At 64.8% G+C, this 16,863-nt stretch overlaps 121 non-coding genes across 122 annotated transcripts; all 121 read left to right on the plus strand.

Moving 5' to 3' along the window:
• The first annotated feature begins 37 nt into the window (after positions 1 to 37).
• LM26Cs1C1.8 lies at positions 38 to 136 on the plus strand. The gene has a single exon (XR_002460781.1). It is a non-coding gene; the product is annotated as a C/D snoRNA (small nucleolar RNA).
• Positions 137 to 190: 54 nt separating this feature from the next.
• On the plus strand, positions 191 to 268 carry LM26Cs1C2.18. The gene has a single exon (XR_002460686.1). It is a non-coding gene; the product is annotated as a C/D snoRNA (small nucleolar RNA).
• Positions 269 to 332: 64 nt separating this feature from the next.
• On the plus strand, positions 333 to 417 carry LM26Cs1H3.8. The gene has a single exon (XR_002460617.1). It is a non-coding gene; the product is annotated as an H/ACA-like snoRNA (small nucleolar RNA).
• A 29-nt stretch (positions 418 to 446) lies between these two features.
• Positions 447 to 514, plus strand: LM26Cs1H4.8. The gene has a single exon (XR_002460763.1). It is a non-coding gene; the product is annotated as an H/ACA-like snoRNA (small nucleolar RNA).
• Positions 515 to 525: 11 nt separating this feature from the next.
• LM26Cs1H5.8 lies at positions 526 to 606 on the plus strand. The gene has a single exon (XR_002460745.1). It is a non-coding gene; the product is annotated as an H/ACA-like snoRNA (small nucleolar RNA).
• A 68-nt stretch (positions 607 to 674) lies between these two features.
• Positions 675 to 744, plus strand: LM26Cs1H6.8. Its single transcript, XR_002460728.1, has one exon. It is a non-coding gene; the product is annotated as an H/ACA-like snoRNA (small nucleolar RNA).
• A 53-nt stretch (positions 745 to 797) lies between these two features.
• LM26Cs1H7.8 lies at positions 798 to 871 on the plus strand. Its single transcript, XR_002460797.1, has one exon. It is a non-coding gene; the product is annotated as an H/ACA-like snoRNA (small nucleolar RNA).
• A 24-nt stretch (positions 872 to 895) lies between these two features.
• Positions 896 to 961, plus strand: LM26Cs1H8.7. The gene has a single exon (XR_002460710.1). It is a non-coding gene; the product is annotated as an H/ACA-like snoRNA (small nucleolar RNA).
• A 194-nt stretch (positions 962 to 1,155) lies between these two features.
• On the plus strand, positions 1,156 to 1,274 carry LM26Cs1C3.7. The gene has a single exon (XR_002460597.1). It is a non-coding gene; the product is annotated as a C/D snoRNA (small nucleolar RNA).
• Positions 1,275 to 1,322: 48 nt separating this feature from the next.
• LM26Cs1H9.8 lies at positions 1,323 to 1,392 on the plus strand. Its single transcript, XR_002460694.1, has one exon. It is a non-coding gene; the product is annotated as an H/ACA-like snoRNA (small nucleolar RNA).
• Positions 1,393 to 1,456: 64 nt separating this feature from the next.
• LM26Cs1H1.9 lies at positions 1,457 to 1,525 on the plus strand. The gene has a single exon (XR_002460659.1). It is a non-coding gene; the product is annotated as an H/ACA-like snoRNA (small nucleolar RNA).
• A 46-nt stretch (positions 1,526 to 1,571) lies between these two features.
• On the plus strand, positions 1,572 to 1,652 carry LM26Cs1H2.8. Its single transcript, XR_002460635.1, has one exon. It is a non-coding gene; the product is annotated as an H/ACA-like snoRNA (small nucleolar RNA).
• Positions 1,653 to 1,695: 43 nt separating this feature from the next.
• On the plus strand, positions 1,696 to 1,794 carry LM26Cs1C1.9. The gene has a single exon (XR_002460782.1). It is a non-coding gene; the product is annotated as a C/D snoRNA (small nucleolar RNA).
• A 54-nt stretch (positions 1,795 to 1,848) lies between these two features.
• LM26Cs1C2.8 lies at positions 1,849 to 1,926 on the plus strand. The gene has a single exon (XR_002460676.1). It is a non-coding gene; the product is annotated as a C/D snoRNA (small nucleolar RNA).
• A 64-nt stretch (positions 1,927 to 1,990) lies between these two features.
• On the plus strand, positions 1,991 to 2,075 carry LM26Cs1H3.9. Its single transcript, XR_002460618.1, has one exon. It is a non-coding gene; the product is annotated as an H/ACA-like snoRNA (small nucleolar RNA).
• A 29-nt stretch (positions 2,076 to 2,104) lies between these two features.
• On the plus strand, positions 2,105 to 2,172 carry LM26Cs1H4.9. Its single transcript, XR_002460764.1, has one exon. It is a non-coding gene; the product is annotated as an H/ACA-like snoRNA (small nucleolar RNA).
• Positions 2,173 to 2,183: 11 nt separating this feature from the next.
• Positions 2,184 to 2,264, plus strand: LM26Cs1H5.9. The gene has a single exon (XR_002460746.1). It is a non-coding gene; the product is annotated as an H/ACA-like snoRNA (small nucleolar RNA).
• A 68-nt stretch (positions 2,265 to 2,332) lies between these two features.
• LM26Cs1H6.9 lies at positions 2,333 to 2,402 on the plus strand. The gene has a single exon (XR_002460729.1). It is a non-coding gene; the product is annotated as an H/ACA-like snoRNA (small nucleolar RNA).
• A 53-nt stretch (positions 2,403 to 2,455) lies between these two features.
• Positions 2,456 to 2,529, plus strand: LM26Cs1H7.9. Its single transcript, XR_002460798.1, has one exon. It is a non-coding gene; the product is annotated as an H/ACA-like snoRNA (small nucleolar RNA).
• A 24-nt stretch (positions 2,530 to 2,553) lies between these two features.
• On the plus strand, positions 2,554 to 2,619 carry LM26Cs1H8.8. The gene has a single exon (XR_002460711.1). It is a non-coding gene; the product is annotated as an H/ACA-like snoRNA (small nucleolar RNA).
• A 194-nt stretch (positions 2,620 to 2,813) lies between these two features.
• On the plus strand, positions 2,814 to 2,932 carry LM26Cs1C3.8. The gene has a single exon (XR_002460598.1). It is a non-coding gene; the product is annotated as a C/D snoRNA (small nucleolar RNA).
• Positions 2,933 to 2,980: 48 nt separating this feature from the next.
• On the plus strand, positions 2,981 to 3,050 carry LM26Cs1H9.9. The gene has a single exon (XR_002460695.1). It is a non-coding gene; the product is annotated as an H/ACA-like snoRNA (small nucleolar RNA).
• A 64-nt stretch (positions 3,051 to 3,114) lies between these two features.
• LM26Cs1H1.10 lies at positions 3,115 to 3,183 on the plus strand. Its single transcript, XR_002460660.1, has one exon. It is a non-coding gene; the product is annotated as an H/ACA-like snoRNA (small nucleolar RNA).
• A 46-nt stretch (positions 3,184 to 3,229) lies between these two features.
• On the plus strand, positions 3,230 to 3,310 carry LM26Cs1H2.9. Its single transcript, XR_002460636.1, has one exon. It is a non-coding gene; the product is annotated as an H/ACA-like snoRNA (small nucleolar RNA).
• Positions 3,311 to 3,353: 43 nt separating this feature from the next.
• Positions 3,354 to 3,452, plus strand: LM26Cs1C1.10. Its single transcript, XR_002460783.1, has one exon. It is a non-coding gene; the product is annotated as a C/D snoRNA (small nucleolar RNA).
• Positions 3,453 to 3,506: 54 nt separating this feature from the next.
• On the plus strand, positions 3,507 to 3,584 carry LM26Cs1C2.9. Its single transcript, XR_002460677.1, has one exon. It is a non-coding gene; the product is annotated as a C/D snoRNA (small nucleolar RNA).
• Positions 3,585 to 3,648: 64 nt separating this feature from the next.
• Positions 3,649 to 3,733, plus strand: LM26Cs1H3.10. The gene has a single exon (XR_002460619.1). It is a non-coding gene; the product is annotated as an H/ACA-like snoRNA (small nucleolar RNA).
• Positions 3,734 to 3,762: 29 nt separating this feature from the next.
• On the plus strand, positions 3,763 to 3,830 carry LM26Cs1H4.10. The gene has a single exon (XR_002460765.1). It is a non-coding gene; the product is annotated as an H/ACA-like snoRNA (small nucleolar RNA).
• An 11-nt stretch (positions 3,831 to 3,841) lies between these two features.
• LM26Cs1H5.10 lies at positions 3,842 to 3,922 on the plus strand. Its single transcript, XR_002460747.1, has one exon. It is a non-coding gene; the product is annotated as an H/ACA-like snoRNA (small nucleolar RNA).
• A 68-nt stretch (positions 3,923 to 3,990) lies between these two features.
• LM26Cs1H6.10 lies at positions 3,991 to 4,060 on the plus strand. Its single transcript, XR_002460730.1, has one exon. It is a non-coding gene; the product is annotated as an H/ACA-like snoRNA (small nucleolar RNA).
• Positions 4,061 to 4,113: 53 nt separating this feature from the next.
• Positions 4,114 to 4,187, plus strand: LM26Cs1H7.10. The gene has a single exon (XR_002460799.1). It is a non-coding gene; the product is annotated as an H/ACA-like snoRNA (small nucleolar RNA).
• A 24-nt stretch (positions 4,188 to 4,211) lies between these two features.
• Positions 4,212 to 4,277, plus strand: LM26Cs1H8.9. Its single transcript, XR_002460712.1, has one exon. It is a non-coding gene; the product is annotated as an H/ACA-like snoRNA (small nucleolar RNA).
• A 194-nt stretch (positions 4,278 to 4,471) lies between these two features.
• LM26Cs1C3.9 lies at positions 4,472 to 4,590 on the plus strand. Its single transcript, XR_002460599.1, has one exon. It is a non-coding gene; the product is annotated as a C/D snoRNA (small nucleolar RNA).
• Positions 4,591 to 4,638: 48 nt separating this feature from the next.
• LM26Cs1H9.10 lies at positions 4,639 to 4,708 on the plus strand. The gene has a single exon (XR_002460696.1). It is a non-coding gene; the product is annotated as an H/ACA-like snoRNA (small nucleolar RNA).
• Positions 4,709 to 4,772: 64 nt separating this feature from the next.
• On the plus strand, positions 4,773 to 4,841 carry LM26Cs1H1.11. The gene has a single exon (XR_002460661.1). It is a non-coding gene; the product is annotated as an H/ACA-like snoRNA (small nucleolar RNA).
• Positions 4,842 to 4,887: 46 nt separating this feature from the next.
• Positions 4,888 to 4,968, plus strand: LM26Cs1H2.10. The gene has a single exon (XR_002460637.1). It is a non-coding gene; the product is annotated as an H/ACA-like snoRNA (small nucleolar RNA).
• Positions 4,969 to 5,011: 43 nt separating this feature from the next.
• On the plus strand, positions 5,012 to 5,110 carry LM26Cs1C1.11. The gene has a single exon (XR_002460784.1). It is a non-coding gene; the product is annotated as a C/D snoRNA (small nucleolar RNA).
• Positions 5,111 to 5,164: 54 nt separating this feature from the next.
• LM26Cs1C2.10 lies at positions 5,165 to 5,242 on the plus strand. Its single transcript, XR_002460678.1, has one exon. It is a non-coding gene; the product is annotated as a C/D snoRNA (small nucleolar RNA).
• Positions 5,243 to 5,306: 64 nt separating this feature from the next.
• Positions 5,307 to 5,391, plus strand: LM26Cs1H3.11. The gene has a single exon (XR_002460620.1). It is a non-coding gene; the product is annotated as an H/ACA-like snoRNA (small nucleolar RNA).
• Positions 5,392 to 5,420: 29 nt separating this feature from the next.
• On the plus strand, positions 5,421 to 5,488 carry LM26Cs1H4.11. Its single transcript, XR_002460766.1, has one exon. It is a non-coding gene; the product is annotated as an H/ACA-like snoRNA (small nucleolar RNA).
• Positions 5,489 to 5,499: 11 nt separating this feature from the next.
• On the plus strand, positions 5,500 to 5,580 carry LM26Cs1H5.11. The gene has a single exon (XR_002460748.1). It is a non-coding gene; the product is annotated as an H/ACA-like snoRNA (small nucleolar RNA).
• Positions 5,581 to 5,648: 68 nt separating this feature from the next.
• Positions 5,649 to 5,718, plus strand: LM26Cs1H6.11. Its single transcript, XR_002460731.1, has one exon. It is a non-coding gene; the product is annotated as an H/ACA-like snoRNA (small nucleolar RNA).
• Positions 5,719 to 5,771: 53 nt separating this feature from the next.
• Positions 5,772 to 5,845, plus strand: LM26Cs1H7.11. The gene has a single exon (XR_002460800.1). It is a non-coding gene; the product is annotated as an H/ACA-like snoRNA (small nucleolar RNA).
• Positions 5,846 to 5,869: 24 nt separating this feature from the next.
• On the plus strand, positions 5,870 to 5,935 carry LM26Cs1H8.10. Its single transcript, XR_002460713.1, has one exon. It is a non-coding gene; the product is annotated as an H/ACA-like snoRNA (small nucleolar RNA).
• A 194-nt stretch (positions 5,936 to 6,129) lies between these two features.
• On the plus strand, positions 6,130 to 6,248 carry LM26Cs1C3.10. The gene has a single exon (XR_002460600.1). It is a non-coding gene; the product is annotated as a C/D snoRNA (small nucleolar RNA).
• A 48-nt stretch (positions 6,249 to 6,296) lies between these two features.
• On the plus strand, positions 6,297 to 6,366 carry LM26Cs1H9.11. Its single transcript, XR_002460697.1, has one exon. It is a non-coding gene; the product is annotated as an H/ACA-like snoRNA (small nucleolar RNA).
• Positions 6,367 to 6,430: 64 nt separating this feature from the next.
• LM26Cs1H1.12 lies at positions 6,431 to 6,499 on the plus strand. Its single transcript, XR_002460662.1, has one exon. It is a non-coding gene; the product is annotated as an H/ACA-like snoRNA (small nucleolar RNA).
• Positions 6,500 to 6,545: 46 nt separating this feature from the next.
• On the plus strand, positions 6,546 to 6,626 carry LM26Cs1H2.11. Its single transcript, XR_002460638.1, has one exon. It is a non-coding gene; the product is annotated as an H/ACA-like snoRNA (small nucleolar RNA).
• Positions 6,627 to 6,669: 43 nt separating this feature from the next.
• LM26Cs1C1.12 lies at positions 6,670 to 6,768 on the plus strand. Its single transcript, XR_002460785.1, has one exon. It is a non-coding gene; the product is annotated as a C/D snoRNA (small nucleolar RNA).
• A 54-nt stretch (positions 6,769 to 6,822) lies between these two features.
• On the plus strand, positions 6,823 to 6,900 carry LM26Cs1C2.11. The gene has a single exon (XR_002460679.1). It is a non-coding gene; the product is annotated as a C/D snoRNA (small nucleolar RNA).
• Positions 6,901 to 6,964: 64 nt separating this feature from the next.
• Positions 6,965 to 7,049, plus strand: LM26Cs1H3.12. Its single transcript, XR_002460621.1, has one exon. It is a non-coding gene; the product is annotated as an H/ACA-like snoRNA (small nucleolar RNA).
• Positions 7,050 to 7,078: 29 nt separating this feature from the next.
• LM26Cs1H4.12 lies at positions 7,079 to 7,146 on the plus strand. The gene has a single exon (XR_002460767.1). It is a non-coding gene; the product is annotated as an H/ACA-like snoRNA (small nucleolar RNA).
• An 11-nt stretch (positions 7,147 to 7,157) lies between these two features.
• On the plus strand, positions 7,158 to 7,238 carry LM26Cs1H5.12. Its single transcript, XR_002460749.1, has one exon. It is a non-coding gene; the product is annotated as an H/ACA-like snoRNA (small nucleolar RNA).
• A 68-nt stretch (positions 7,239 to 7,306) lies between these two features.
• Positions 7,307 to 7,376, plus strand: LM26Cs1H6.12. The gene has a single exon (XR_002460732.1). It is a non-coding gene; the product is annotated as an H/ACA-like snoRNA (small nucleolar RNA).
• Positions 7,377 to 7,429: 53 nt separating this feature from the next.
• LM26Cs1H7.12 lies at positions 7,430 to 7,503 on the plus strand. The gene has a single exon (XR_002460801.1). It is a non-coding gene; the product is annotated as an H/ACA-like snoRNA (small nucleolar RNA).
• Positions 7,504 to 7,527: 24 nt separating this feature from the next.
• LM26Cs1H8.11 lies at positions 7,528 to 7,593 on the plus strand. The gene has a single exon (XR_002460714.1). It is a non-coding gene; the product is annotated as an H/ACA-like snoRNA (small nucleolar RNA).
• Positions 7,594 to 7,787: 194 nt separating this feature from the next.
• Positions 7,788 to 7,906, plus strand: LM26Cs1C3.11. The gene has a single exon (XR_002460601.1). It is a non-coding gene; the product is annotated as a C/D snoRNA (small nucleolar RNA).
• Positions 7,907 to 7,954: 48 nt separating this feature from the next.
• On the plus strand, positions 7,955 to 8,024 carry LM26Cs1H9.12. Its single transcript, XR_002460698.1, has one exon. It is a non-coding gene; the product is annotated as an H/ACA-like snoRNA (small nucleolar RNA).
• Positions 8,025 to 8,088: 64 nt separating this feature from the next.
• On the plus strand, positions 8,089 to 8,157 carry LM26Cs1H1.13. The gene has a single exon (XR_002460663.1). It is a non-coding gene; the product is annotated as an H/ACA-like snoRNA (small nucleolar RNA).
• A 46-nt stretch (positions 8,158 to 8,203) lies between these two features.
• Positions 8,204 to 8,284, plus strand: LM26Cs1H2.12. The gene has a single exon (XR_002460639.1). It is a non-coding gene; the product is annotated as an H/ACA-like snoRNA (small nucleolar RNA).
• Positions 8,285 to 8,327: 43 nt separating this feature from the next.
• On the plus strand, positions 8,328 to 8,426 carry LM26Cs1C1.13. The gene has a single exon (XR_002460786.1). It is a non-coding gene; the product is annotated as a C/D snoRNA (small nucleolar RNA).
• A 54-nt stretch (positions 8,427 to 8,480) lies between these two features.
• Positions 8,481 to 8,558, plus strand: LM26Cs1C2.12. The gene has a single exon (XR_002460680.1). It is a non-coding gene; the product is annotated as a C/D snoRNA (small nucleolar RNA).
• A 64-nt stretch (positions 8,559 to 8,622) lies between these two features.
• Positions 8,623 to 8,707, plus strand: LM26Cs1H3.13. The gene has a single exon (XR_002460622.1). It is a non-coding gene; the product is annotated as an H/ACA-like snoRNA (small nucleolar RNA).
• Positions 8,708 to 8,736: 29 nt separating this feature from the next.
• LM26Cs1H4.13 lies at positions 8,737 to 8,804 on the plus strand. Its single transcript, XR_002460768.1, has one exon. It is a non-coding gene; the product is annotated as an H/ACA-like snoRNA (small nucleolar RNA).
• An 11-nt stretch (positions 8,805 to 8,815) lies between these two features.
• Positions 8,816 to 8,896, plus strand: LM26Cs1H5.13. The gene has a single exon (XR_002460750.1). It is a non-coding gene; the product is annotated as an H/ACA-like snoRNA (small nucleolar RNA).
• Positions 8,897 to 8,964: 68 nt separating this feature from the next.
• LM26Cs1H6.13 lies at positions 8,965 to 9,034 on the plus strand. Its single transcript, XR_002460733.1, has one exon. It is a non-coding gene; the product is annotated as an H/ACA-like snoRNA (small nucleolar RNA).
• A 53-nt stretch (positions 9,035 to 9,087) lies between these two features.
• LM26Cs1H7.13 lies at positions 9,088 to 9,161 on the plus strand. Its single transcript, XR_002460802.1, has one exon. It is a non-coding gene; the product is annotated as an H/ACA-like snoRNA (small nucleolar RNA).
• Positions 9,162 to 9,185: 24 nt separating this feature from the next.
• On the plus strand, positions 9,186 to 9,251 carry LM26Cs1H8.12. Its single transcript, XR_002460715.1, has one exon. It is a non-coding gene; the product is annotated as an H/ACA-like snoRNA (small nucleolar RNA).
• A 194-nt stretch (positions 9,252 to 9,445) lies between these two features.
• LM26Cs1C3.12 lies at positions 9,446 to 9,564 on the plus strand. Its single transcript, XR_002460602.1, has one exon. It is a non-coding gene; the product is annotated as a C/D snoRNA (small nucleolar RNA).
• Positions 9,565 to 9,612: 48 nt separating this feature from the next.
• Positions 9,613 to 9,682, plus strand: LM26Cs1H9.13. Its single transcript, XR_002460699.1, has one exon. It is a non-coding gene; the product is annotated as an H/ACA-like snoRNA (small nucleolar RNA).
• A 64-nt stretch (positions 9,683 to 9,746) lies between these two features.
• On the plus strand, positions 9,747 to 9,815 carry LM26Cs1H1.14. The gene has a single exon (XR_002460664.1). It is a non-coding gene; the product is annotated as an H/ACA-like snoRNA (small nucleolar RNA).
• A 46-nt stretch (positions 9,816 to 9,861) lies between these two features.
• On the plus strand, positions 9,862 to 9,942 carry LM26Cs1H2.13. The gene has a single exon (XR_002460640.1). It is a non-coding gene; the product is annotated as an H/ACA-like snoRNA (small nucleolar RNA).
• A 43-nt stretch (positions 9,943 to 9,985) lies between these two features.
• On the plus strand, positions 9,986 to 10,084 carry LM26Cs1C1.14. Its single transcript, XR_002460787.1, has one exon. It is a non-coding gene; the product is annotated as a C/D snoRNA (small nucleolar RNA).
• A 54-nt stretch (positions 10,085 to 10,138) lies between these two features.
• On the plus strand, positions 10,139 to 10,216 carry LM26Cs1C2.13. The gene has a single exon (XR_002460681.1). It is a non-coding gene; the product is annotated as a C/D snoRNA (small nucleolar RNA).
• A 64-nt stretch (positions 10,217 to 10,280) lies between these two features.
• Positions 10,281 to 10,365, plus strand: LM26Cs1H3.14. The gene has a single exon (XR_002460623.1). It is a non-coding gene; the product is annotated as an H/ACA-like snoRNA (small nucleolar RNA).
• Positions 10,366 to 10,394: 29 nt separating this feature from the next.
• On the plus strand, positions 10,395 to 10,462 carry LM26Cs1H4.14. Its single transcript, XR_002460769.1, has one exon. It is a non-coding gene; the product is annotated as an H/ACA-like snoRNA (small nucleolar RNA).
• Positions 10,463 to 10,473: 11 nt separating this feature from the next.
• LM26Cs1H5.14 lies at positions 10,474 to 10,554 on the plus strand. Its single transcript, XR_002460751.1, has one exon. It is a non-coding gene; the product is annotated as an H/ACA-like snoRNA (small nucleolar RNA).
• A 68-nt stretch (positions 10,555 to 10,622) lies between these two features.
• Positions 10,623 to 10,692, plus strand: LM26Cs1H6.14. The gene has a single exon (XR_002460734.1). It is a non-coding gene; the product is annotated as an H/ACA-like snoRNA (small nucleolar RNA).
• Positions 10,693 to 10,745: 53 nt separating this feature from the next.
• On the plus strand, positions 10,746 to 10,819 carry LM26Cs1H7.14. Its single transcript, XR_002460803.1, has one exon. It is a non-coding gene; the product is annotated as an H/ACA-like snoRNA (small nucleolar RNA).
• Positions 10,820 to 10,843: 24 nt separating this feature from the next.
• On the plus strand, positions 10,844 to 10,909 carry LM26Cs1H8.13. Its single transcript, XR_002460716.1, has one exon. It is a non-coding gene; the product is annotated as an H/ACA-like snoRNA (small nucleolar RNA).
• Positions 10,910 to 11,103: 194 nt separating this feature from the next.
• Positions 11,104 to 11,222, plus strand: LM26Cs1C3.13. The gene has a single exon (XR_002460603.1). It is a non-coding gene; the product is annotated as a C/D snoRNA (small nucleolar RNA).
• Positions 11,223 to 11,270: 48 nt separating this feature from the next.
• LM26Cs1H9.14 lies at positions 11,271 to 11,340 on the plus strand. The gene has a single exon (XR_002460700.1). It is a non-coding gene; the product is annotated as an H/ACA-like snoRNA (small nucleolar RNA).
• Positions 11,341 to 11,404: 64 nt separating this feature from the next.
• Positions 11,405 to 11,473, plus strand: LM26Cs1H1.15. The gene has a single exon (XR_002460665.1). It is a non-coding gene; the product is annotated as an H/ACA-like snoRNA (small nucleolar RNA).
• A 46-nt stretch (positions 11,474 to 11,519) lies between these two features.
• Positions 11,520 to 11,600, plus strand: LM26Cs1H2.14. Its single transcript, XR_002460641.1, has one exon. It is a non-coding gene; the product is annotated as an H/ACA-like snoRNA (small nucleolar RNA).
• A 42-nt stretch (positions 11,601 to 11,642) lies between these two features.
• On the plus strand, positions 11,643 to 11,743 carry LM26Cs1C1.15. 2 transcript variants are annotated; one of them, XR_002460589.1, is made up of 1 exon: positions 11,643 to 11,743. It is a non-coding gene (small nucleolar RNA). The 2 variants fall into 2 exon arrangements; XR_002460590.1 differs by having other exon boundaries at positions 11,644 to 11,742.
• Positions 11,744 to 11,796: 53 nt separating this feature from the next.
• Positions 11,797 to 11,874, plus strand: LM26Cs1C2.14. Its single transcript, XR_002460682.1, has one exon. It is a non-coding gene; the product is annotated as a C/D snoRNA (small nucleolar RNA).
• A 64-nt stretch (positions 11,875 to 11,938) lies between these two features.
• LM26Cs1H3.15 lies at positions 11,939 to 12,023 on the plus strand. Its single transcript, XR_002460624.1, has one exon. It is a non-coding gene; the product is annotated as an H/ACA-like snoRNA (small nucleolar RNA).
• A 29-nt stretch (positions 12,024 to 12,052) lies between these two features.
• Positions 12,053 to 12,120, plus strand: LM26Cs1H4.15. Its single transcript, XR_002460770.1, has one exon. It is a non-coding gene; the product is annotated as an H/ACA-like snoRNA (small nucleolar RNA).
• Positions 12,121 to 12,131: 11 nt separating this feature from the next.
• Positions 12,132 to 12,212, plus strand: LM26Cs1H5.15. The gene has a single exon (XR_002460752.1). It is a non-coding gene; the product is annotated as an H/ACA-like snoRNA (small nucleolar RNA).
• A 68-nt stretch (positions 12,213 to 12,280) lies between these two features.
• On the plus strand, positions 12,281 to 12,350 carry LM26Cs1H6.15. The gene has a single exon (XR_002460735.1). It is a non-coding gene; the product is annotated as an H/ACA-like snoRNA (small nucleolar RNA).
• A 53-nt stretch (positions 12,351 to 12,403) lies between these two features.
• Positions 12,404 to 12,477, plus strand: LM26Cs1H7.15. The gene has a single exon (XR_002460804.1). It is a non-coding gene; the product is annotated as an H/ACA-like snoRNA (small nucleolar RNA).
• A 24-nt stretch (positions 12,478 to 12,501) lies between these two features.
• On the plus strand, positions 12,502 to 12,567 carry LM26Cs1H8.14. Its single transcript, XR_002460717.1, has one exon. It is a non-coding gene; the product is annotated as an H/ACA-like snoRNA (small nucleolar RNA).
• A 194-nt stretch (positions 12,568 to 12,761) lies between these two features.
• Positions 12,762 to 12,880, plus strand: LM26Cs1C3.14. Its single transcript, XR_002460604.1, has one exon. It is a non-coding gene; the product is annotated as a C/D snoRNA (small nucleolar RNA).
• A 48-nt stretch (positions 12,881 to 12,928) lies between these two features.
• Positions 12,929 to 12,998, plus strand: LM26Cs1H9.15. The gene has a single exon (XR_002460701.1). It is a non-coding gene; the product is annotated as an H/ACA-like snoRNA (small nucleolar RNA).
• Positions 12,999 to 13,062: 64 nt separating this feature from the next.
• Positions 13,063 to 13,131, plus strand: LM26Cs1H1.16. The gene has a single exon (XR_002460666.1). It is a non-coding gene; the product is annotated as an H/ACA-like snoRNA (small nucleolar RNA).
• A 46-nt stretch (positions 13,132 to 13,177) lies between these two features.
• LM26Cs1H2.15 lies at positions 13,178 to 13,258 on the plus strand. Its single transcript, XR_002460642.1, has one exon. It is a non-coding gene; the product is annotated as an H/ACA-like snoRNA (small nucleolar RNA).
• A 43-nt stretch (positions 13,259 to 13,301) lies between these two features.
• On the plus strand, positions 13,302 to 13,400 carry LM26Cs1C1.16. The gene has a single exon (XR_002460788.1). It is a non-coding gene; the product is annotated as a C/D snoRNA (small nucleolar RNA).
• Positions 13,401 to 13,454: 54 nt separating this feature from the next.
• LM26Cs1C2.15 lies at positions 13,455 to 13,532 on the plus strand. The gene has a single exon (XR_002460683.1). It is a non-coding gene; the product is annotated as a C/D snoRNA (small nucleolar RNA).
• A 64-nt stretch (positions 13,533 to 13,596) lies between these two features.
• LM26Cs1H3.16 lies at positions 13,597 to 13,681 on the plus strand. The gene has a single exon (XR_002460625.1). It is a non-coding gene; the product is annotated as an H/ACA-like snoRNA (small nucleolar RNA).
• Positions 13,682 to 13,710: 29 nt separating this feature from the next.
• Positions 13,711 to 13,778, plus strand: LM26Cs1H4.16. The gene has a single exon (XR_002460771.1). It is a non-coding gene; the product is annotated as an H/ACA-like snoRNA (small nucleolar RNA).
• An 11-nt stretch (positions 13,779 to 13,789) lies between these two features.
• On the plus strand, positions 13,790 to 13,870 carry LM26Cs1H5.16. Its single transcript, XR_002460753.1, has one exon. It is a non-coding gene; the product is annotated as an H/ACA-like snoRNA (small nucleolar RNA).
• A 68-nt stretch (positions 13,871 to 13,938) lies between these two features.
• LM26Cs1H6.16 lies at positions 13,939 to 14,008 on the plus strand. Its single transcript, XR_002460736.1, has one exon. It is a non-coding gene; the product is annotated as an H/ACA-like snoRNA (small nucleolar RNA).
• Positions 14,009 to 14,061: 53 nt separating this feature from the next.
• On the plus strand, positions 14,062 to 14,135 carry LM26Cs1H7.17. Its single transcript, XR_002460806.1, has one exon. It is a non-coding gene; the product is annotated as an H/ACA-like snoRNA (small nucleolar RNA).
• A 24-nt stretch (positions 14,136 to 14,159) lies between these two features.
• On the plus strand, positions 14,160 to 14,225 carry LM26Cs1H8.17. The gene has a single exon (XR_002460720.1). It is a non-coding gene; the product is annotated as an H/ACA-like snoRNA (small nucleolar RNA).
• A 194-nt stretch (positions 14,226 to 14,419) lies between these two features.
• Positions 14,420 to 14,538, plus strand: LM26Cs1C3.15. Its single transcript, XR_002460605.1, has one exon. It is a non-coding gene; the product is annotated as a C/D snoRNA (small nucleolar RNA).
• A 48-nt stretch (positions 14,539 to 14,586) lies between these two features.
• Positions 14,587 to 14,656, plus strand: LM26Cs1H9.16. Its single transcript, XR_002460702.1, has one exon. It is a non-coding gene; the product is annotated as an H/ACA-like snoRNA (small nucleolar RNA).
• A 64-nt stretch (positions 14,657 to 14,720) lies between these two features.
• Positions 14,721 to 14,789, plus strand: LM26Cs1H1.17. Its single transcript, XR_002460667.1, has one exon. It is a non-coding gene; the product is annotated as an H/ACA-like snoRNA (small nucleolar RNA).
• Positions 14,790 to 14,835: 46 nt separating this feature from the next.
• LM26Cs1H2.16 lies at positions 14,836 to 14,916 on the plus strand. Its single transcript, XR_002460643.1, has one exon. It is a non-coding gene; the product is annotated as an H/ACA-like snoRNA (small nucleolar RNA).
• Positions 14,917 to 15,114: 198 nt separating this feature from the next.
• Positions 15,115 to 15,192, plus strand: LM26Cs1C2.16. Its single transcript, XR_002460684.1, has one exon. It is a non-coding gene; the product is annotated as a C/D snoRNA (small nucleolar RNA).
• Positions 15,193 to 15,256: 64 nt separating this feature from the next.
• LM26Cs1H3.17 lies at positions 15,257 to 15,341 on the plus strand. The gene has a single exon (XR_002460626.1). It is a non-coding gene; the product is annotated as an H/ACA-like snoRNA (small nucleolar RNA).
• A 29-nt stretch (positions 15,342 to 15,370) lies between these two features.
• LM26Cs1H4.17 lies at positions 15,371 to 15,438 on the plus strand. Its single transcript, XR_002460772.1, has one exon. It is a non-coding gene; the product is annotated as an H/ACA-like snoRNA (small nucleolar RNA).
• An 11-nt stretch (positions 15,439 to 15,449) lies between these two features.
• LM26Cs1H5.17 lies at positions 15,450 to 15,530 on the plus strand. The gene has a single exon (XR_002460754.1). It is a non-coding gene; the product is annotated as an H/ACA-like snoRNA (small nucleolar RNA).
• Positions 15,531 to 15,598: 68 nt separating this feature from the next.
• On the plus strand, positions 15,599 to 15,668 carry LM26Cs1H6.17. The gene has a single exon (XR_002460737.1). It is a non-coding gene; the product is annotated as an H/ACA-like snoRNA (small nucleolar RNA).
• Positions 15,669 to 15,721: 53 nt separating this feature from the next.
• LM26Cs1H7.16 lies at positions 15,722 to 15,795 on the plus strand. The gene has a single exon (XR_002460805.1). It is a non-coding gene; the product is annotated as an H/ACA-like snoRNA (small nucleolar RNA).
• A 24-nt stretch (positions 15,796 to 15,819) lies between these two features.
• On the plus strand, positions 15,820 to 15,885 carry LM26Cs1H8.15. Its single transcript, XR_002460718.1, has one exon. It is a non-coding gene; the product is annotated as an H/ACA-like snoRNA (small nucleolar RNA).
• Positions 15,886 to 16,079: 194 nt separating this feature from the next.
• LM26Cs1C3.16 lies at positions 16,080 to 16,198 on the plus strand. The gene has a single exon (XR_002460606.1). It is a non-coding gene; the product is annotated as a C/D snoRNA (small nucleolar RNA).
• A 48-nt stretch (positions 16,199 to 16,246) lies between these two features.
• LM26Cs1H9.17 lies at positions 16,247 to 16,316 on the plus strand. The gene has a single exon (XR_002460703.1). It is a non-coding gene; the product is annotated as an H/ACA-like snoRNA (small nucleolar RNA).
• A 64-nt stretch (positions 16,317 to 16,380) lies between these two features.
• LM26Cs1H1.18 lies at positions 16,381 to 16,449 on the plus strand. The gene has a single exon (XR_002460668.1). It is a non-coding gene; the product is annotated as an H/ACA-like snoRNA (small nucleolar RNA).
• Positions 16,450 to 16,495: 46 nt separating this feature from the next.
• LM26Cs1H2.17 lies at positions 16,496 to 16,576 on the plus strand. The gene has a single exon (XR_002460644.1). It is a non-coding gene; the product is annotated as an H/ACA-like snoRNA (small nucleolar RNA).
• Positions 16,577 to 16,619: 43 nt separating this feature from the next.
• LM26Cs1C1.17 lies at positions 16,620 to 16,718 on the plus strand. Its single transcript, XR_002460789.1, has one exon. It is a non-coding gene; the product is annotated as a C/D snoRNA (small nucleolar RNA).
• A 54-nt stretch (positions 16,719 to 16,772) lies between these two features.
• LM26Cs1C2.17 lies at positions 16,773 to 16,850 on the plus strand. The gene has a single exon (XR_002460685.1). It is a non-coding gene; the product is annotated as a C/D snoRNA (small nucleolar RNA).
• The last annotated feature ends 13 nt before the right edge of the window (positions 16,851 to 16,863 follow it).

Genomic DNA, 16,863 nt, shown 5'->3' on the forward strand with positions numbered 1-16,863 from the left:
GCTGTGTGTGTGTGTGTGTGTGTGTGCGCGCTGACCGCTGCATGATGCGAAAATCGAGGCATTTGTATGAGCCCGCAACTGTGATTTGAACTCCGTGTACCCAAAGCTACCTACATACTATACACGGGACTGAGCGCTGGACGGTCTTCTGCTGCTGGCTGTGGTTGTGTGTGGTCTGTGCGGCGCGCGCACGCGTGATGCGCATTGGATTTAATTATACACCCGAGGCGCGCACAGCGCCGTGGACGAGAACCGGAGTGACTGACTGTGCGCGCTGCTGCCGCTGCTGCCGCTGCTGCCGCTGCTGCGCGTGCGTGTGCGCTGCGCCAGTCCACCTTCCTCCCAGCCGCACGTGGTGTCGGCTGCGGCTGCCCACTGCTGTGTGCGTGCGCGTGGCTTGAAGGGTGGCCGAGAGATGCGAGCGCGCGTGTGTGCGTGTGGATGGGAACCAGGAGTAGCACCGTTGCGGAACAGGACCCATTGATCTATCGGCGGACTTGCTCTTGGGAGACGTGCGGTGCTGTGCCCGCCGCGCATTCAAGGTCCCTTGGCGGCGATTATATACGCTCGATGCTGCTTCACAGGATACCCAGCGTGGCCAGAGCTGCTGCGGCGACCCGGCGTGCGGACGCGGGTGCGGCGTGTTTGTCTTTTGTCGACCGACCGCGCGTGTGCGCGCAGTTCAAGAAGCCGGTGCATGCGTGTGACTGTGTGCTGCACCGGTGCCGAGACTGCGCAAGAGCCGCTCGTGTGGGCGTTGCGGTGCGTGCGTGCGCCGCTGCCGCTGCCGTTGCCGTGGCAGGTCAGCGAAAACACAGTCGAAGTGGTATTGACCCCGTCATTTCGCCTGCACCTGTGCTGTCCGAGAGAGGGAGCCGTGCGCTCCTGCGTGCTGCCAACGCACTATTGCTTCCGCTGCTGCGTGTCGATGGGCAGCGGGATCCTGAGGTGCGTGAGATGCGCTGCGCGCGTGCGCATATGCGGGCGTGTGCACGTGTGCGCCGCTGCTGCGAACGGGGCAATCCGAGGTGCACGTGGCTTGCGCCCGCTCGCGGGACTCTGTGCCGTGGTGCGACCTTCTGGTAGCGCCGGAGAGCCGGTAGCGGCGCATGCGCTGCACGCTGGTTGCCGCGTTGTCGCGTATTTGCGGAGGGGGCGCGTGATGATGCTGCAGAGTCTGAGTGTACCTTTCTTGAGCGTGCGCTGGTGCGCGCGTGGTGAGATGACGTATTCTCGCTGTGGCTTGCGCCGCGTGCGCTGGCCGAGTCTGATGCCTCCGCGCGCACGCGTGTGTGCGTGTGCTGTGGGCGTGGATGCCGGACTGAGCGCAGCCTAGGAAACCAGTGCATGCAAGCCCTTGTGCTGCTCTGGTGCCGAAACTGCGCGAGAGCTGCGCTGCTGCCGGTGGTGGGTGGCGGTGCGTTGGGCTGCTGCGGGTGTACGTGTGCGCGGTGTGTCAGCGCACGCACCAGCCGCGCGCAGTTGATGTTGGTTGCGCATCCGGCCTTGTCGTGACGCGAGAGACGCCAGCGCCGCGGTGGCGTGTGTGTCTGTGTGTCTGTGTGCTGCGACCAGCGTGCTCCGTGGGTGAGGCAGCGGACTCTACTACCCTTGGTGCCGTACATTGCGCCTCAATCGGGCTCGCGAGAGCTGCTGCTGCTGTGTGTGTGTGTGTGTGTGTGTGCGCGCTGACCGCTGCATGATGCGAAAATCGAGGCATTTGTATGAGCCCGCAACTGTGATTTGAACTCCGTGTACCCAAAGCTACCTACATACTATACACGGGACTGAGCGCTGGACGGTCTTCTGCTGCTGGCTGTGGTTGTGTGTGGTCTGTGCGGCGCGCGCACGCGTGATGGCATTGCGATTTAATTATACACCCGAGGCGCGCACAGCGCCGTGGACGAGAACCGGAGTGACTGACTGTGCGCGCTGCTGCCGCTGCTGCCGCTGCTGCCGCTGCTGCGCGTGCGTGTGCGCTGCGCCAGTCCACCTTCCTCCCAGCCGCACGTGGTGTCGGCTGCGGCTGCCCACTGCTGTGTGCGTGCGCGTGGCTTGAAGGGTGGCCGAGAGATGCGAGCGCGCGTGTGTGCGTGTGGATGGGAACCAGGAGTAGCACCGTTGCGGAACAGGACCCATTGATCTATCGGCGGACTTGCTCTTGGGAGACGTGCGGTGCTGTGCCCGCCGCGCATTCAAGGTCCCTTGGCGGCGATTATATACGCTCGATGCTGCTTCACAGGATACCCAGCGTGGCCAGAGCTGCTGCGGCGACCCGGCGTGCGGACGCGGGTGCGGCGTGTTTGTCTTTTGTCGACCGACCGCGCGTGTGCGCGCAGTTCAAGAAGCCGGTGCATGCGTGTGACTGTGTGCTGCACCGGTGCCGAGACTGCGCAAGAGCCGCTCGTGTGGGCGTTGCGGTGCGTGCGTGCGCCGCTGCCGCTGCCGTTGCCGTGGCAGGTCAGCGAAAACACAGTCGAAGTGGTATTGACCCCGTCATTTCGCCTGCACCTGTGCTGTCCGAGAGAGGGAGCCGTGCGCTCCTGCGTGCTGCCAACGCACTATTGCTTCCGCTGCTGCGTGTCGATGGGCAGCGGGATCCTGAGGTGCGTGAGATGCGCTGCGCGCGTGCGCATATGCGGGCGTGTGCACGTGTGCGCCGCTGCTGCGAACGGGGCAATCCGAGGTGCACGTGGCTTGCGCCCGCTCGCGGGACTCTGTGCCGTGGTGCGACCTTCTGGTAGCGCCGGAGAGCCGGTAGCGGCGCATGCGCTGCACGCTGGTTGCCGCGTTGTCGCGTATTTGCGGAGGGGGCGCGTGATGATGCTGCAGAGTCTGAGTGTACCTTTCTTGAGCGTGCGCTGGTGCGCGCGTGGTGAGATGACGTATTCTCGCTGTGGCTTGCGCCGCGTGCGCTGGCCGAGTCTGATGCCTCCGCGCGCACGCGTGTGTGCGTGTGCTGTGGGCGTGGATGCCGGACTGAGCGCAGCCTAGGAAACCAGTGCATGCAAGCCCTTGTGCTGCTCTGGTGCCGAAACTGCGCGAGAGCTGCGCTGCTGCCGGTGGTGGGTGGCGGTGCGTTGGGCTGCTGCGGGTGTACGTGTGCGCGGTGTGTCAGCGCACGCACCAGCCGCGCGCAGTTGATGTTGGTTGCGCATCCGGCCTTGTCGTGACGCGAGAGACGCCAGCGCCGCGGTGGCGTGTGTGTCTGTGTGTCTGTGTGCTGCGACCAGCGTGCTCCGTGGGTGAGGCAGCGGACTCTACTACCCTTGGTGCCGTACATTGCGCCTCAATCGGGCTCGCGAGAGCTGCTGCTGCTGTGTGTGTGTGTGTGTGTGTGTGCGCGCTGACCGCTGCATGATGCGAAAATCGAGGCATTTGTATGAGCCCGCAACTGTGATTTGAACTCCGTGTACCCAAAGCTACCTACATACTATACACGGGACTGAGCGCTGGACGGTCTTCTGCTGCTGGCTGTGGTTGTGTGTGGTCTGTGCGGCGCGCGCACGCGTGATGGCATTGCGATTTAATTATACACCCGAGGCGCGCACAGCGCCGTGGACGAGAACCGGAGTGACTGACTGTGCGCGCTGCTGCCGCTGCTGCCGCTGCTGCCGCTGCTGCGCGTGCGTGTGCGCTGCGCCAGTCCACCTTCCTCCCAGCCGCACGTGGTGTCGGCTGCGGCTGCCCACTGCTGTGTGCGTGCGCGTGGCTTGAAGGGTGGCCGAGAGATGCGAGCGCGCGTGTGTGCGTGTGGATGGGAACCAGGAGTAGCACCGTTGCGGAACAGGACCCATTGATCTATCGGCGGACTTGCTCTTGGGAGACGTGCGGTGCTGTGCCCGCCGCGCATTCAAGGTCCCTTGGCGGCGATTATATACGCTCGATGCTGCTTCACAGGATACCCAGCGTGGCCAGAGCTGCTGCGGCGACCCGGCGTGCGGACGCGGGTGCGGCGTGTTTGTCTTTTGTCGACCGACCGCGCGTGTGCGCGCAGTTCAAGAAGCCGGTGCATGCGTGTGACTGTGTGCTGCACCGGTGCCGAGACTGCGCAAGAGCCGCTCGTGTGGGCGTTGCGGTGCGTGCGTGCGCCGCTGCCGCTGCCGTTGCCGTGGCAGGTCAGCGAAAACACAGTCGAAGTGGTATTGACCCCGTCATTTCGCCTGCACCTGTGCTGTCCGAGAGAGGGAGCCGTGCGCTCCTGCGTGCTGCCAACGCACTATTGCTTCCGCTGCTGCGTGTCGATGGGCAGCGGGATCCTGAGGTGCGTGAGATGCGCTGCGCGCGTGCGCATATGCGGGCGTGTGCACGTGTGCGCCGCTGCTGCGAACGGGGCAATCCGAGGTGCACGTGGCTTGCGCCCGCTCGCGGGACTCTGTGCCGTGGTGCGACCTTCTGGTAGCGCCGGAGAGCCGGTAGCGGCGCATGCGCTGCACGCTGGTTGCCGCGTTGTCGCGTATTTGCGGAGGGGGCGCGTGATGATGCTGCAGAGTCTGAGTGTACCTTTCTTGAGCGTGCGCTGGTGCGCGCGTGGTGAGATGACGTATTCTCGCTGTGGCTTGCGCCGCGTGCGCTGGCCGAGTCTGATGCCTCCGCGCGCACGCGTGTGTGCGTGTGCTGTGGGCGTGGATGCCGGACTGAGCGCAGCCTAGGAAACCAGTGCATGCAAGCCCTTGTGCTGCTCTGGTGCCGAAACTGCGCGAGAGCTGCGCTGCTGCCGGTGGTGGGTGGCGGTGCGTTGGGCTGCTGCGGGTGTACGTGTGCGCGGTGTGTCAGCGCACGCACCAGCCGCGCGCAGTTGATGTTGGTTGCGCATCCGGCCTTGTCGTGACGCGAGAGACGCCAGCGCCGCGGTGGCGTGTGTGTCTGTGTGTCTGTGTGCTGCGACCAGCGTGCTCCGTGGGTGAGGCAGCGGACTCTACTACCCTTGGTGCCGTACATTGCGCCTCAATCGGGCTCGCGAGAGCTGCTGCTGCTGTGTGTGTGTGTGTGTGTGTGTGCGCGCTGACCGCTGCATGATGCGAAAATCGAGGCATTTGTATGAGCCCGCAACTGTGATTTGAACTCCGTGTACCCAAAGCTACCTACATACTATACACGGGACTGAGCGCTGGACGGTCTTCTGCTGCTGGCTGTGGTTGTGTGTGGTCTGTGCGGCGCGCGCACGCGTGATGGCATTGCGATTTAATTATACACCCGAGGCGCGCACAGCGCCGTGGACGAGAACCGGAGTGACTGACTGTGCGCGCTGCTGCCGCTGCTGCCGCTGCTGCCGCTGCTGCGCGTGCGTGTGCGCTGCGCCAGTCCACCTTCCTCCCAGCCGCACGTGGTGTCGGCTGCGGCTGCCCACTGCTGTGTGCGTGCGCGTGGCTTGAAGGGTGGCCGAGAGATGCGAGCGCGCGTGTGTGCGTGTGGATGGGAACCAGGAGTAGCACCGTTGCGGAACAGGACCCATTGATCTATCGGCGGACTTGCTCTTGGGAGACGTGCGGTGCTGTGCCCGCCGCGCATTCAAGGTCCCTTGGCGGCGATTATATACGCTCGATGCTGCTTCACAGGATACCCAGCGTGGCCAGAGCTGCTGCGGCGACCCGGCGTGCGGACGCGGGTGCGGCGTGTTTGTCTTTTGTCGACCGACCGCGCGTGTGCGCGCAGTTCAAGAAGCCGGTGCATGCGTGTGACTGTGTGCTGCACCGGTGCCGAGACTGCGCAAGAGCCGCTCGTGTGGGCGTTGCGGTGCGTGCGTGCGCCGCTGCCGCTGCCGTTGCCGTGGCAGGTCAGCGAAAACACAGTCGAAGTGGTATTGACCCCGTCATTTCGCCTGCACCTGTGCTGTCCGAGAGAGGGAGCCGTGCGCTCCTGCGTGCTGCCAACGCACTATTGCTTCCGCTGCTGCGTGTCGATGGGCAGCGGGATCCTGAGGTGCGTGAGATGCGCTGCGCGCGTGCGCATATGCGGGCGTGTGCACGTGTGCGCCGCTGCTGCGAACGGGGCAATCCGAGGTGCACGTGGCTTGCGCCCGCTCGCGGGACTCTGTGCCGTGGTGCGACCTTCTGGTAGCGCCGGAGAGCCGGTAGCGGCGCATGCGCTGCACGCTGGTTGCCGCGTTGTCGCGTATTTGCGGAGGGGGCGCGTGATGATGCTGCAGAGTCTGAGTGTACCTTTCTTGAGCGTGCGCTGGTGCGCGCGTGGTGAGATGACGTATTCTCGCTGTGGCTTGCGCCGCGTGCGCTGGCCGAGTCTGATGCCTCCGCGCGCACGCGTGTGTGCGTGTGCTGTGGGCGTGGATGCCGGACTGAGCGCAGCCTAGGAAACCAGTGCATGCAAGCCCTTGTGCTGCTCTGGTGCCGAAACTGCGCGAGAGCTGCGCTGCTGCCGGTGGTGGGTGGCGGTGCGTTGGGCTGCTGCGGGTGTACGTGTGCGCGGTGTGTCAGCGCACGCACCAGCCGCGCGCAGTTGATGTTGGTTGCGCATCCGGCCTTGTCGTGACGCGAGAGACGCCAGCGCCGCGGTGGCGTGTGTGTCTGTGTGTCTGTGTGCTGCGACCAGCGTGCTCCGTGGGTGAGGCAGCGGACTCTACTACCCTTGGTGCCGTACATTGCGCCTCAATCGGGCTCGCGAGAGCTGCTGCTGCTGTGTGTGTGTGTGTGTGTGTGTGCGCGCTGACCGCTGCATGATGCGAAAATCGAGGCATTTGTATGAGCCCGCAACTGTGATTTGAACTCCGTGTACCCAAAGCTACCTACATACTATACACGGGACTGAGCGCTGGACGGTCTTCTGCTGCTGGCTGTGGTTGTGTGTGGTCTGTGCGGCGCGCGCACGCGTGATGGCATTGCGATTTAATTATACACCCGAGGCGCGCACAGCGCCGTGGACGAGAACCGGAGTGACTGACTGTGCGCGCTGCTGCCGCTGCTGCCGCTGCTGCCGCTGCTGCGCGTGCGTGTGCGCTGCGCCAGTCCACCTTCCTCCCAGCCGCACGTGGTGTCGGCTGCGGCTGCCCACTGCTGTGTGCGTGCGCGTGGCTTGAAGGGTGGCCGAGAGATGCGAGCGCGCGTGTGTGCGTGTGGATGGGAACCAGGAGTAGCACCGTTGCGGAACAGGACCCATTGATCTATCGGCGGACTTGCTCTTGGGAGACGTGCGGTGCTGTGCCCGCCGCGCATTCAAGGTCCCTTGGCGGCGATTATATACGCTCGATGCTGCTTCACAGGATACCCAGCGTGGCCAGAGCTGCTGCGGCGACCCGGCGTGCGGACGCGGGTGCGGCGTGTTTGTCTTTTGTCGACCGACCGCGCGTGTGCGCGCAGTTCAAGAAGCCGGTGCATGCGTGTGACTGTGTGCTGCACCGGTGCCGAGACTGCGCAAGAGCCGCTCGTGTGGGCGTTGCGGTGCGTGCGTGCGCCGCTGCCGCTGCCGTTGCCGTGGCAGGTCAGCGAAAACACAGTCGAAGTGGTATTGACCCCGTCATTTCGCCTGCACCTGTGCTGTCCGAGAGAGGGAGCCGTGCGCTCCTGCGTGCTGCCAACGCACTATTGCTTCCGCTGCTGCGTGTCGATGGGCAGCGGGATCCTGAGGTGCGTGAGATGCGCTGCGCGCGTGCGCATATGCGGGCGTGTGCACGTGTGCGCCGCTGCTGCGAACGGGGCAATCCGAGGTGCACGTGGCTTGCGCCCGCTCGCGGGACTCTGTGCCGTGGTGCGACCTTCTGGTAGCGCCGGAGAGCCGGTAGCGGCGCATGCGCTGCACGCTGGTTGCCGCGTTGTCGCGTATTTGCGGAGGGGGCGCGTGATGATGCTGCAGAGTCTGAGTGTACCTTTCTTGAGCGTGCGCTGGTGCGCGCGTGGTGAGATGACGTATTCTCGCTGTGGCTTGCGCCGCGTGCGCTGGCCGAGTCTGATGCCTCCGCGCGCACGCGTGTGTGCGTGTGCTGTGGGCGTGGATGCCGGACTGAGCGCAGCCTAGGAAACCAGTGCATGCAAGCCCTTGTGCTGCTCTGGTGCCGAAACTGCGCGAGAGCTGCGCTGCTGCCGGTGGTGGGTGGCGGTGCGTTGGGCTGCTGCGGGTGTACGTGTGCGCGGTGTGTCAGCGCACGCACCAGCCGCGCGCAGTTGATGTTGGTTGCGCATCCGGCCTTGTCGTGACGCGAGAGACGCCAGCGCCGCGGTGGCGTGTGTGTCTGTGTGTCTGTGTGCTGCGACCAGCGTGCTCCGTGGGTGAGGCAGCGGACTCTACTACCCTTGGTGCCGTACATTGCGCCTCAATCGGGCTCGCGAGAGCTGCTGCTGCTGTGTGTGTGTGTGTGTGTGTGTGCGCGCTGACCGCTGCATGATGCGAAAATCGAGGCATTTGTATGAGCCCGCAACTGTGATTTGAACTCCGTGTACCCAAAGCTACCTACATACTATACACGGGACTGAGCGCTGGACGGTCTTCTGCTGCTGGCTGTGGTTGTGTGTGGTCTGTGCGGCGCGCGCACGCGTGATGGCATTGCGATTTAATTATACACCCGAGGCGCGCACAGCGCCGTGGACGAGAACCGGAGTGACTGACTGTGCGCGCTGCTGCCGCTGCTGCCGCTGCTGCCGCTGCTGCGCGTGCGTGTGCGCTGCGCCAGTCCACCTTCCTCCCAGCCGCACGTGGTGTCGGCTGCGGCTGCCCACTGCTGTGTGCGTGCGCGTGGCTTGAAGGGTGGCCGAGAGATGCGAGCGCGCGTGTGTGCGTGTGGATGGGAACCAGGAGTAGCACCGTTGCGGAACAGGACCCATTGATCTATCGGCGGACTTGCTCTTGGGAGACGTGCGGTGCTGTGCCCGCCGCGCATTCAAGGTCCCTTGGCGGCGATTATATACGCTCGATGCTGCTTCACAGGATACCCAGCGTGGCCAGAGCTGCTGCGGCGACCCGGCGTGCGGACGCGGGTGCGGCGTGTTTGTCTTTTGTCGACCGACCGCGCGTGTGCGCGCAGTTCAAGAAGCCGGTGCATGCGTGTGACTGTGTGCTGCACCGGTGCCGAGACTGCGCAAGAGCCGCTCGTGTGGGCGTTGCGGTGCGTGCGTGCGCCGCTGCCGCTGCCGTTGCCGTGGCAGGTCAGCGAAAACACAGTCGAAGTGGTATTGACCCCGTCATTTCGCCTGCACCTGTGCTGTCCGAGAGAGGGAGCCGTGCGCTCCTGCGTGCTGCCAACGCACTATTGCTTCCGCTGCTGCGTGTCGATGGGCAGCGGGATCCTGAGGTGCGTGAGATGCGCTGCGCGCGTGCGCATATGCGGGCGTGTGCACGTGTGCGCCGCTGCTGCGAACGGGGCAATCCGAGGTGCACGTGGCTTGCGCCCGCTCGCGGGACTCTGTGCCGTGGTGCGACCTTCTGGTAGCGCCGGAGAGCCGGTAGCGGCGCATGCGCTGCACGCTGGTTGCCGCGTTGTCGCGTATTTGCGGAGGGGGCGCGTGATGATGCTGCAGAGTCTGAGTGTACCTTTCTTGAGCGTGCGCTGGTGCGCGCGTGGTGAGATGACGTATTCTCGCTGTGGCTTGCGCCGCGTGCGCTGGCCGAGTCTGATGCCTCCGCGCGCACGCGTGTGTGCGTGTGCTGTGGGCGTGGATGCCGGACTGAGCGCAGCCTAGGAAACCAGTGCATGCAAGCCCTTGTGCTGCTCTGGTGCCGAAACTGCGCGAGAGCTGCGCTGCTGCCGGTGGTGGGTGGCGGTGCGTTGGGCTGCTGCGGGTGTACGTGTGCGCGGTGTGTCAGCGCACGCACCAGCCGCGCGCAGTTGATGTTGGTTGCGCATCCGGCCTTGTCGTGACGCGAGAGACGCCAGCGCCGCGGTGGCGTGTGTGTCTGTGTGTCTGTGTGCTGCGACCAGCGTGCTCCGTGGGTGAGGCAGCGGACTCTACTACCCTTGGTGCCGTACATTGCGCCTCAATCGGGCTCGCGAGAGCTGCTGCTGCTGTGTGTGTGTGTGTGTGTGTGTGCGCGCTGACCGCTGCATGATGCGAAAATCGAGGCATTTGTATGAGCCCGCAACTGTGATTTGAACTCCGTGTACCCAAAGCTACCTACATACTATACACGGGACTGAGCGCTGGACGGTCTTCTGCTGCTGGCTGTGGTTGTGTGTGGTCTGTGCGGCGCGCGCACGCGTGATGGCATTGCGATTTAATTATACACCCGAGGCGCGCACAGCGCCGTGGACGAGAACCGGAGTGACTGACTGTGCGCGCTGCTGCCGCTGCTGCCGCTGCTGCCGCTGCTGCGCGTGCGTGTGCGCTGCGCCAGTCCACCTTCCTCCCAGCCGCACGTGGTGTCGGCTGCGGCTGCCCACTGCTGTGTGCGTGCGCGTGGCTTGAAGGGTGGCCGAGAGATGCGAGCGCGCGTGTGTGCGTGTGGATGGGAACCAGGAGTAGCACCGTTGCGGAACAGGACCCATTGATCTATCGGCGGACTTGCTCTTGGGAGACGTGCGGTGCTGTGCCCGCCGCGCATTCAAGGTCCCTTGGCGGCGATTATATACGCTCGATGCTGCTTCACAGGATACCCAGCGTGGCCAGAGCTGCTGCGGCGACCCGGCGTGCGGACGCGGGTGCGGCGTGTTTGTCTTTTGTCGACCGACCGCGCGTGTGCGCGCAGTTCAAGAAGCCGGTGCATGCGTGTGACTGTGTGCTGCACCGGTGCCGAGACTGCGCAAGAGCCGCTCGTGTGGGCGTTGCGGTGCGTGCGTGCGCCGCTGCCGCTGCCGTTGCCGTGGCAGGTCAGCGAAAACACAGTCGAAGTGGTATTGACCCCGTCATTTCGCCTGCACCTGTGCTGTCCGAGAGAGGGAGCCGTGCGCTCCTGCGTGCTGCCAACGCACTATTGCTTCCGCTGCTGCGTGTCGATGGGCAGCGGGATCCTGAGGTGCGTGAGATGCGCTGCGCGCGTGCGCATATGCGGGCGTGTGCACGTGTGCGCCGCTGCTGCGAACGGGGCAATCCGAGGTGCACGTGGCTTGCGCCCGCTCGCGGGACTCTGTGCCGTGGTGCGACCTTCTGGTAGCGCCGGAGAGCCGGTAGCGGCGCATGCGCTGCACGCTGGTTGCCGCGTTGTCGCGTATTTGCGGAGGGGGCGCGTGATGATGCTGCAGAGTCTGAGTGTACCTTTCTTGAGCGTGCGCTGGTGCGCGCGTGGTGAGATGACGTATTCTCGCTGTGGCTTGCGCCGCGTGCGCTGGCCGAGTCTGATGCCTCCGCGCGCACGCGTGTGTGCGTGTGCTGTGGGCGTGGATGCCGGACTGAGCGCAGCCTAGGAAACCAGTGCATGCAAGCCCTTGTGCTGCTCTGGTGCCGAAACTGCGCGAGAGCTGCGCTGCTGCCGGTGGTGGGTGGCGGTGCGTTGGGCTGCTGCGGGTGTACGTGTGCGCGGTGTGTCAGCGCACGCACCAGCCGCGCGCAGTTGATGTTGGTTGCGCATCCGGCCTTGTCGTGACGCGAGAGACGCCAGCGCCGCGGTGGCGTGTGTGTCTGTGTGTCTGTGTGCTGCGACCAGCGTGCTCCGTGGGTGAGGCAGCGGACTCTACTACCCTTGGTGCCGTACATTGCGCCTCAATCGGGCTCGCGAGAGCTGCTGCTGCTGTGTGTGTGTGTGTGTGTGTGTGCGCGCTGACCGCTGCATGATGCGAAAATCGAGGCATTTGTATGAGCCCGCAACTGTGATTTGAACTCCGTGTACCCAAAGCTACCTACATACTATACACGGGACTGAGCGCTGGACGGTCTTCTGCTGCTGGCTGTGGTTGTGTGTGGTCTGTGCGGCGCGCGCACGCGTGATGGCATTGCGATTTAATTATACACCCGAGGCGCGCACAGCGCCGTGGACGAGAACCGGAGTGACTGACTGTGCGCGCTGCTGCCGCTGCTGCCGCTGCTGCCGCTGCTGCGCGTGCGTGTGCGCTGCGCCAGTCCACCTTCCTCCCAGCCGCACGTGGTGTCGGCTGCGGCTGCCCACTGCTGTGTGCGTGCGCGTGGCTTGAAGGGTGGCCGAGAGATGCGAGCGCGCGTGTGTGCGTGTGGATGGGAACCAGGAGTAGCACCGTTGCGGAACAGGACCCATTGATCTATCGGCGGACTTGCTCTTGGGAGACGTGCGGTGCTGTGCCCGCCGCGCATTCAAGGTCCCTTGGCGGCGATTATATACGCTCGATGCTGCTTCACAGGATACCCAGCGTGGCCAGAGCTGCTGCGGCGACCCGGCGTGCGGACGCGGGTGCGGCGTGTTTGTCTTTTGTCGACCGACCGCGCGTGTGCGCGCAGTTCAAGAAGCCGGTGCATGCGTGTGACTGTGTGCTGCACCGGTGCCGAGACTGCGCAAGAGCCGCTCGTGTGGGCGTTGCGGTGCGTGCGTGCGCCGCTGCCGCTGCCGTTGCCGTGGCAGGTCAGCGAAAACACAGTCGAAGTGGTATTGACCCCGTCATTTCGCCTGCACCTGTGCTGTCCGAGAGAGGGAGCCGTGCGCTCCTGCGTGCTGCCAACGCACTATTGCTTCCGCTGCTGCGTGTCGATGGGCAGCGGGATCCTGAGGTGCGTGAGATGCGCTGCGCGCGTGCGCATATGCGGGCGTGTGCACGTGTGCGCCGCTGCTGCGAACGGGGCAATCCGAGGTGCACGTGGCTTGCGCCCGCTCGCGGGACTCTGTGCCGTGGTGCGACCTTCTGGTAGCGCCGGAGAGCCGGTAGCGGCGCATGCGCTGCACGCTGGTTGCCGCGTTGTCGCGTATTTGCGGAGGGGGCGCGTGATGATGCTGCAGAGTCTGAGTGTACCTTTCTTGAGCGTGCGCTGGTGCGCGCGTGGTGAGATGACGTATTCTCGCTGTGGCTTGCGCCGCGTGCGCTGGCCGAGTCTGATGCCTCCGCGCGCACGCGTGTGTGCGTGTGCTGTGGGCGTGGATGCCGGACTGAGCGCAGCCTAGGAAACCAGTGCATGCAAGCCCTTGTGCTGCTCTGGTGCCGAAACTGCGCGAGAGCTGCGCTGCTGCCGGTGGTGGGTGGCGGTGCGTTGGGCTGCTGCGGGTGTACGTGTGCGCGGTGTGTCAGCGCACGCACCAGCCGCGCGCAGTTGATGTTGGTTGCGCATCCGGCCTTGTCGTGACGCGAGAGACGCCAGCGCCGCGGTGGCGTGTGTGTCTGTGTGTCTGTGTGCTGCGACCAGCGTGCTCCGTGGGTGAGGCAGCGGACTCTACTACCCTTGGTGCCGTACATTGCGCCTCAATCGGGCTCGCGAGAGCTGCTGCTGCTGTGTGTGTGTGTGTGTGTGTGTGCGCGCTGACCGCTGCATGATGCGAAAATCGAGGCATTTGTATGAGCCCGCAACTGTGATTTGAACTCCGTGTACCCAAAGCTACCTACATACTATACACGGGACTGAGCGCTGGACGGTCTTCTGCTGCTGGCTGTGGTTGTGTGTGGTCTGTGCGGCGCGCGCACGCGTGATGGCATTGCGATTTAATTATACACCCGAGGCGCGCACAGCGCCGTGGACGAGAACCGGAGTGACTGACTGTGCGCGCTGCTGCCGCTGCTGCCGCTGCTGCCGCTGCTGCGCGTGCGTGTGCGCTGCGCCAGTCCACCTTCCTCCCAGCCGCACGTGGTGTCGGCTGCGGCTGCCCACTGCTGTGTGCGTGCGCGTGGCTTGAAGGGTGGCCGAGAGATGCGAGCGCGCGTGTGTGCGTGTGGATGGGAACCAGGAGTAGCACCGTTGCGGAACAGGACCCATTGATCTATCGGCGGACTTGCTCTTGGGAGACGTGCGGTGCTGTGCCCGCCGCGCATTCAAGGTCCCTTGGCGGCGATTATATACGCTCGATGCTGCTTCACAGGATACCCAGCGTGGCCAGAGCTGCTGCGGCGACCCGGCGTGCGGACGCGGGTGCGGCGTGTTTGTCTTTTGTCGACCGACCGCGCGTGTGCGCGCAGTTCAAGAAGCCGGTGCATGCGTGTGACTGTGTGCTGCACCGGTGCCGAGACTGCGCAAGAGCCGCTCGTGTGGGCGTTGCGGTGCGTGCGTGCGCCGCTGCCGCTGCCGTTGCCGTGGCAGGTCAGCGAAAACACAGTCGAAGTGGTATAGACCCTGTCATTTCGCCTGCACCTGTGCTGTCCGAGAGAGGGATCAGTGCGCTCCTACGTGCTGCCAACGCACTATTGCTTCCGCTCTTTCGTGTCGATGTGCAGCGGGATCTTGAGGTGCGTGACATGCGCTGTGTGCGTGCGCATATGCGGGCGTGTGCACGTGTGCGCCGCTGCTGCGAACGGGGCAATCCGAGGTGCACGTGGCTTGCGCCCGCTCGCGGGACTGTGTGCCGTGGTGCGACCTTCTGGTAGCGCCGGAGAGCCGGTAGCGGCGCATGCGCTGCACGCTGGTTGCCGCGTTGTCGCGTATTTGCGGAGGGGGCGCGTGATGATGCTGCAGAGTCTGAGTGTACCTTTCTTGAGCGTGCGCTGGTGCGCGCGTGGTGAGATGACGTATTCTCGCTGTGGCTTGCGCCGCGTGCGCTGGCCGAGTCTGATGCCTCCGCGCGCACGCGTGTGTGCGTGTGCTGTGGGCGTGGATGCCGGACTGAGCGCAGCCTAGGAAACCAGTGCATGCAAGCCCTTGTGCTGCTCTGGTGCCGAAACTGCGCGAGAGCTGCGCTGCTGCCGGTGGTGGGTGGCGGTGCGTTGGGCTGCTGCGGGTGTACGTGTGCGCGGTGTGTCAGCGCACGCACCAGCCGCGCGCAGTTGATGTTGGTTGCGCATCCGGCCTTGTCGTGACGCGAGAGACGCCAGCGCCGCGGTGGCGTGTGTGTCTGTGTGTCTGTGTGCTGCGACCAGCGTGCTCCGTGGGTGAGGCAGCGGACTCTACTACCCTTGGTGCCGTACATTGCGCCTCAATCGGGCTCGCGAGAGCTGCTGCTGCTGTGTGTGTGTGTGTGTGTGTGTGCGCGCTGACCGCTGCATGATGCGAAAATCTACCGCATTTCTATGACCCCGCCACTGTGAATCCGACTCCCTGTGCCCAAACCGTACCTACATACTATACACGGGACTGAGCGCTGGACGGTCTTCTGCTGCTGGCTGTGGTTGTGTGTGGTCTGTGCGGCGCGCGCACGCGTGATGGCATTGCGATTTAATTATACACCCGAGGCGCGCACAGCGCCGTGGACGAGAACCGGAGTGACTGACTGTGCGCGCTGCTGCCGCTGCTGCCGCTGCTGCCGCTGCTGCGCGTGCGTGTGCGCTGCGCCAGTCCACCTTCCTCCCAGCCGCACGTGGTGTCGGCTGCGGCTGCCCACTGCTGTGTGCGTGCGCGTGGCTTGAAGGGTGGCCGAGAGATGCGAGCGCGCGTGTGTGCGTGTGGATGGGAACCAGGAGTAGCACCGTTGCGGAACAGGACCCATTGATCTATCGGCGGACTTGCTCTTGGGAGACGTGCGGTGCTGTGCCCGCCGCGCATTCAAGGTCCCTTGGCGGCGATTATATACGCTCGATGCTGCTTCACAGGATACCCAGCGTGGCCAGAGCTGCTGCGGCGACCCGGCGTGCGGACGCGGGTGCGGCGTGTTTGTCTTTTGTCGACCGACCGCGCGTGTGCGCGCAGTTCAAGAAGCCGGTGCATGCGTGTGACTGTGTGCTGCACCGGTGCCGAGACTGCGCAAGAGCCGCTCGTGTGGGCGTTGCGGTGCGTGCGTGCGCCGCTGCCGCTGCCGTTGCCGTGGCAGGTCAGCGAAAACACAGTCGAAGTGGTATTGACCCCGTCATTTCGCCTGCACCTGTGCTGTCCGAGAGAGGGAGCCGTGCGCTCCTGCGTGCTGCCAACGCACTATTGCTTCCGCTGCTGCGTGTCGATGGGCAGCGGGATCCTGAGGTGCGTGAGATGCGCTGCGCGCGTGCGCATATGCGGGCGTGTGCACGTGTGCGCCGCTGCTGCGAACGGGGCAATCCGAGGTGCACGTGGCTTGCGCCCGCTCGCGGGACTCTGTGCCGTGGTGCGACCTTCTGGTAGCGCCGGAGAGCCGGTAGCGGCGCATGCGCTGCACGCTGGTTGCCGCGTTGTCGCGTATTTGCGGAGGGGGCGCGTGATGATGCTGCAGAGTCTGAGTGTACCTTTCTTGAGCGTGCGCTGGTGCGCGCGTGGTGAGATGACGTATTCTCGCTGTGGCTTGCGCCGCGTGCGCTGGCCGAGTCTGATGCCTCCGCGCGCACGCGTGTGTGCGTGTGCTGTGGGCGTGGATGCCGGACTGAGCGCAGCCTAGGAAACCAGTGCATGCAAGCCCTTGTGCTGCTCTGGTGCCGAAACTGCGCGAGAGCTGCGCTGCTGCCGGTGGTGGGTGGCGGTGCGTTGGGCTGCTGCGGGTGTACGTGTGCGCGGTGTGTCAGCGCACGCACCAGCCGCGCGCAGTTGATGTTGGTTGCGCATCCGGCCTTGTCGTGACGCGAGAGACGCCAGCGCCGCGGTGGCGTGTGTGTCTGTGTGTCTGTGTGCTGCGACCAGCGTGCTCCGTGGGTGAGGCAGCGGACTCTACTACCCTTGGTGCCGTACATTGCGCCTCAATCGGGCTCGCGAGAGCTGCTGCTGCTGTGTGTGTGTGTGTGTGTGTGTGCGCGCTGACCGCTGCATGATGCGAAAATCGAGGCATTTGTATGAGCCCGCAACTGTGATTTGAACTCCGTGTACCCAAAGCTACCTACATACTATACACGGGACTGAGCGCTGGACGGTCTTCTGCTGCTGGCTGTGGTTGTGTGTGGTCTGTGCGGCGCGCGCACGCGTGATGGCATTGCGATTTAATTATACACCCGAGGCGCGCACAGCGCCGTGGACGAGAACCGGAGTGACTGACTGTGCGCGCTGCTGC

The sequence above is a fragment of the Leishmania major genome, chromosome 26, assembly GCF_000002725.2.
Source record: "Leishmania major strain Friedlin complete genome, chromosome 26".
Taxonomy (NCBI): Eukaryota; Euglenozoa; class Kinetoplastea; order Trypanosomatida; family Trypanosomatidae; genus Leishmania; species Leishmania major.